The sequence below is a fragment of the Uloborus diversus genome, unplaced genomic scaffold (assembly GCF_026930045.1).
Source record: "Uloborus diversus isolate 005 unplaced genomic scaffold, Udiv.v.3.1 scaffold_803, whole genome shotgun sequence".
NCBI lineage: Eukaryota > Metazoa > Arthropoda > Arachnida > Araneae > Uloboridae > Uloborus > Uloborus diversus.
Window position 1 is genome coordinate 49925 of NW_026559015.1, and position 6000 is coordinate 55924.

Sequence of the window (6000 nt, forward strand, 5' to 3'; positions counted from 1 at the left end):
TCTCAGGAAAGAATATAATCCTTTTTATTTAATTTGTAATTTCACCTTCATCTGTCTGTTTTTAGTTTTATAAAAAAAAGAAAAGAAAGGGGGAAAGGATGGGTGGGAAGACGTTGAGTCACTGCTCCTATGCTCTGTGGGGCTCGTGAGAATTTGAGCGACCAGTGTCAGTCTTTGAACACTCCCCCCCCCCCATTTCCTAGAAAAAATTGAAATGACACGTTTGTCTACCACCAACTACTCGCAATCAGTAGTCATTGTAAGCTGTTCCATTTCGATTGTTTTATGCTCCGAGCTAGTGTCACTCCTTAACTGTACTAAATCATTATAGTCTAATAGGTGTGAGTTCATTTGCATGCTAATGATAATAACATATTCAGAGCTCTAAAAAAAAATTTTTTTTTTGGCCTTGTTAATTTTGCCTGAATGAACTGATAATTGATAACAATTTGCAGATTGCACCAAAATCTTAATTATATTAAAATGTTCCCTATCAAAGGAGTTTACAGCAAATATAGTATAATTGACTTTGAATTCATAGCACCTGTGATAGTTAAGTTAGAGGGGGGAGGGGAGCCAAAGTGAGTGCCATTGGCTAGTGCATTCTTTCACCTTTTGAACTTGTTCGTTTCCGTTTTTTTCCCTTACATTCATGGCATGTGAAGCAATCCGGAAAACTTGTAGAAGGGGTTGCTATTCATATTGTATTGTAATTAACTCTGAATTTGGAGCACTTCAGAAGTGACTGGTAGTTGGGGAAAGGGGGGGGGGAGGCTCTTGAGCCAAAGTAAGCACCCTACAACATGTGAGCCACCCATGTTTTTCTTTTTTAGGTTCAAAGCAATCCATATAAGTTTGCAGAAGGAGCTTGCAGTTAATTATTCTTGCATTATAATTAATTTTGAATTCATGGCACTGTGGAAGTGGAAGGAAAATTGGGGGAAGGGTCAGATCTGAAGCCTAAGTGAGCGCAAGATATGGCACGCTTCTCCATGACATTCAATCATCTTCTCAACTTCATACTTTGTGCAAAATAGGGAGCTGAATAAGATTCAGTGCAAAGGGTTGTGAGAGCCCATGGTGCCCCTACCAATCCTTACGCTCTTATGAATGAAGAACCTTTCAACAGAAGACATTTTGACAAAACCTTGTTCTTTTTAGCCCTCCATAAATATATCACTTAGATTCCAAGCTAGGCTCACTATAGTTGGGGCAAATCTAACCTGGGAATATTGTGAAGGCTACGCAAATCCTAATCACAGCATTACAGAGCTGCCGGTTAGGTTTACACCAGGCAGACATGGCCTCTTGTTGACCCCGTCGAAATTTAAACTTCCTATAAGCAGGCCTGTCATTTAGGAGGGTCAATTGCCTCACCCCTAGCTTTGAGAAATTAATGTTACATATAAGGGGTTGTAGTTTCTGCAATAAAATTTGCATTGAGTAAACACCCTCTCCCACCCCTCAAACCCTGGAAAAATTCGAAATGACAAGCCTGCTTATACGAAGTATTAGCAGTTCAGGAATACTAAGAAATTAAGAATTTCTGTACTTATTCATGTCTTGAGCAAGCCAATGTGATTTTAGCCAATTGTAATAATTACTGTGAATAAGAAACAATTACCTTTTCACAGATTATAGGTAGTTCAAGTATTTGGTAAATATTCACTTCAAATTACTTCAGAGTTACCCAGAAGATTAGTTTTCAGTGGCTGATTTATGGGTTTAAAAGGCCCATTGAAATATATTTTTGGGGACCCCTTTGTCTGTAATTATCATCATAATTGGCTGGATAGCCCATCATTGCGAGCCTTGGCCTTTTTCAGGAGATCCCGCCAGGCTGTCCTCCTCTTTGTTGTTGACCTCCAGTTTTTGATTTTAATGAAATCAAAATCAGAGTCCACACAGTCGACCTATCTTGTTTTTGGTCTAAACATTGGTCGCTGTCCAAATGGGACCGCTCTAAAGATCGTCAACGCAGCTTTGTCATTTTCCATTCTTGAGAAATGACCAGCCCATCTCATTGTTTAGTTTGGTAAATTTCAAAATATTGATATTTCTAAAAAGTTTATTAAGTCTTTGTCTATCGTAGAACTAAGTTAAAAAAAAGAAGAAAAAAAAGGCTGCAATTTTGAATCATCTTTATAGCCTTATTGTCCTGGGAGCCCCTTACAATTGCAACATGGTAGATCTGCCATTCCATCTTTAGATTTTTTTTTCACTTGTCTTGATGCTGTCCTAGATATTTTGGTCTAAACTCGGATTTTTTTAATGCAAAACCAAAATACATCATAGCTTCAGAACAACAGTCATACCTAATCACAGATATAACACCAAGAAATCTTACTGTTGCTTTGAGGGGACAATATAGGGTTTTTTTTAAAGAAACACAACCGAGATTTTATTAGTTTTTAAAATAAATTGATATGATATTCCGTTATCATTCTTTATTTTCAACTTTAACTTTTTAATCACCAGTAGGATTGCAGGAAAGGTAGGAAAAATTCTTAATATTTTTTGACTGTTCCACACCACTACTAGTTTTTAACTCATAAGTAAAATGCACTTTAATATTTTTCGGAAAATATAAAAGGAATATCGTCTGCAATTTGAATTATGCGTAACTTCAACACACAGAAGAATCAAACTGAAGTATATTTACGAATTAAAATACATTGAATCAATATTGAATTAAAAGAAATGTCAAATGTATCCTAAAAAATCCATATATTTTTTACATTATATTAGTCAACAATATAACAACTTTTTAGTAACGCTAACAAAATTCGTGGTTGTTTCACAAAATAAGATTGTATGTGACAAAACATAAGTTTCAAGGATTTTAAATATAATACGAGTTAAAATATGAAAGCCATAACGTATGAAGATGAAGCCAAGCTTTCACGACTGCACAAGGAGCATTTGTAAACAAAATTTATAAGTCTTAATACAAAATTTAACTAGCGTAATATCCATACACGACTTGCAACATTTAAAAACTTGATACATATTGTGTTCAAATAATTATTTAATTAGATCAAGAATATCGTTCAGAGTTTTAAAAATACAGAACTTTATGACAATCGCGACTATTACAATGAACTTTGTTTTCAAACGGACAGAAGATGCAAGCAAAGGCGCTTGAGCAGAGCATAAGTAGCATTGCGCTCCGAAAAGAGCAGCACCGCGAAATTCTCGCCAACCATTTTGGCAGCTTCCAAATTTCGCCAATGCACTGTAATTGAGAGGGTTTCAAAATTCGCTTGCCGGCGCCCAAAGTTCCCGGCGCCTAAAATGCTCGGCGCCCAAACTTCCCGGCGCTATAGTGCCTAGAAAGAATAGTGTGCCGATCGGCGCTTTTTCCCCTTCGATTCTTGAAGACAAAATGTATGAAAACCGCTAGAGGGCAGTGCGGTCGAGGTGTACGTTCAATTTCGCGGTGTTTACATTAGTAGACGCGGGTTACAATTTAGTTCCGCGTTTCTCTTTTTTACCTTTATTTCGTGAATATTTCATGAAACAGCGTTTAAGGCTTTTAATGGAGGCGTCAAAGTTTAATATTAGAAGAAGTAAAGCTTCATCTTGTTTCGTACCAGGGTGCAAAAGTGGATACAAAACATGCAAAGAAAAAGTTTCGCTTTTTCATAGGCGTCGGAACTGGGGGAGCTGGGGGAGCTTGAGCTCCCCCTGGAATATTTCAAACCGGCTCAGCTCCCCCGGAAAATTCTAGCACTGCAGCTTATTGCCGTACATTGATTTCCTCAAACATGATTTCAAAAATGTGATCTGCCTTTTCTAGGAATTTCGGAATTTCCACCCAATAAGCAACAAAAGCAGGGGACAGACGGAGTGGTCAGTGCACTTGAATTCAACTTCACCCTTTTTTACTGTTAAAACATCTCTTGATTCCAGAAATGCGGAAAAGTGAGCTCTACTCCGCAACCTGCGAAAATCAGTACCCAGTACCAATATGGATTTGTTCCCCACCTTGAGCTCGTATTTCGGCTTTCGAGAGCGGTATTGCAGTTCAGTTCATATTCTTATTAGTTTTGCATGCGGTTTTTTTGTCCAATGCGGTGGCGAATTCAGGATTTTGTTCTGGGGGCGGCTGAGGTAGTTAAAATTCTTGCTGAGGTCTCCTTGTCATTACCAAAGTTTATCGATGTAAACGAAAGTGTTCTATATCATTATCTGCTATCTAGGGGTGTTAATGACTAATGAATCTTTCTGAGTTACATTTGAAATATCTAAAATTTGGTATTCAGTGTTAAAATTCTAAATTTTAAATGTATATTCAAAGTTTTTTTTATTCATTTAGACATATTTGTTATGCAATTTGAAATCAAAATTTTCAATTCTTGTTAAGGATGCAAAACAATTACGCTGACAAGGTGATGTAAATGAAATAGAAGAAAGAAAAGCTGAAAGATGTTAAACAAATAGTGAAAAACAGCGAGAAAGAAGACAAAATTTTAAGAATTGATATTAAACACGAAAATTAAAGAGAGAGAAAGAAAGAAAAACAAGTAGCTATTATATCTACTTTTTTCTCCTTTCCTTCTTTCAGTGAGTAAATGTATAAATATTTGGAACAGGTAGGGAAAAAGTTCAGAAATTTGAAGCGAAATTTCGGAAAACTAACACTTCTGTTACTATCGCAAATTTGTATATCAACCTTATGAAGAGCGAAAACAAATTAATTGATAAAGATAGAATGGATGTAGGAAATTATATATATATTTTTTAACATTAAAATGCATAGACAGAGGGTGAAAGAATTTATTTCTGGTATGAAGGTGGCTGCAGCCTCATATCCGCCTTCCCCCCTGGATTCGCCATTAGTCCAATGATCACAAAAAGAGATAATAATGAGCCAGTTTGGCATTTAAATATGAATAACATGGAAGGTGCTCCAGACATGACTGAAAAAAGGTTACTAAGGTTGTTTGTACTTGTTCAAATAATGTTGAACTTGTTCAAATAATTTCAACTTTCCAAAAACTTACAGTGGCTCCCAAAAGTATTCGTACACTTACGATTTTCAATGAAATACGCCATTATCGATTCGTTAAAATTAATATTTTGGAACGGGTATTTAATTATAAGATCTATGATTTATTTTTTAACAAAACTACATGAAAATTGTTAATAACATAATAAAACTTGATTTTTAAGAAATCAGTAATCAAAAAGTGCCAGAAACTTGATCTCACAAAAGTCTTCGTACACTTGGAAAAAATGTCAAAAAACTAGTAAATAATCTAACTTTTTACTAAGTTATTATTTAGTAGAATATCATGCAGTATCAGCAACAGCTTTTAAACGTCTAGGAATAGATTTCATTGATTTTTTTTCTTTTTTTTCTTTTTCTTTTTTGAGCAATTTCTGAGTAAGTGTTCAGCCGCACTTCGAGTCTTACTGTTTCCAATTCGTTTTCCGTTTCAATAGCGTATTTTCGTAATATATCCACCAGATATCTCCATATATGTTCTATTAAGTTTAAATCTGGCGATTGAGGAGATATTTCTAAGCTTAATGACAATATTTGAGGCACCAAACGCAAACGTGTGCTTCTTATCGTTATTTTGATTTAAAAAAACGAAGTTGTTTCTGATTGCCAAATTTTGGGCTAATAATTTAAAAAAAAATTTAAAAATATTTCACTGAACAGCATGATTCATCGAAATATTTCAAACTTCCAAGTCCTGCACCCTCACACAAGAACACCTTCACCGTCCTGATTAACTGATCCCAACTAAGTTCTTAAGATTTAATTTCTCATTATTTTTCTATTAACAATTATGCAACAATTTAACCCAAAATGTTGAATTTATTTTTATTTTTAAATAAGACGTTGTTCCAAAATCTTTTGAGCTTATTTATCATTGATTTTACGGCGGAAAACGTAAGCTTTCTGTTTTTCCCAAGAACAAGAAAATTTCTGCAGGAAGAGGTCCCATTTAATCCAGGTAATCAGAGAACTTGGCGAATAATTTTAGG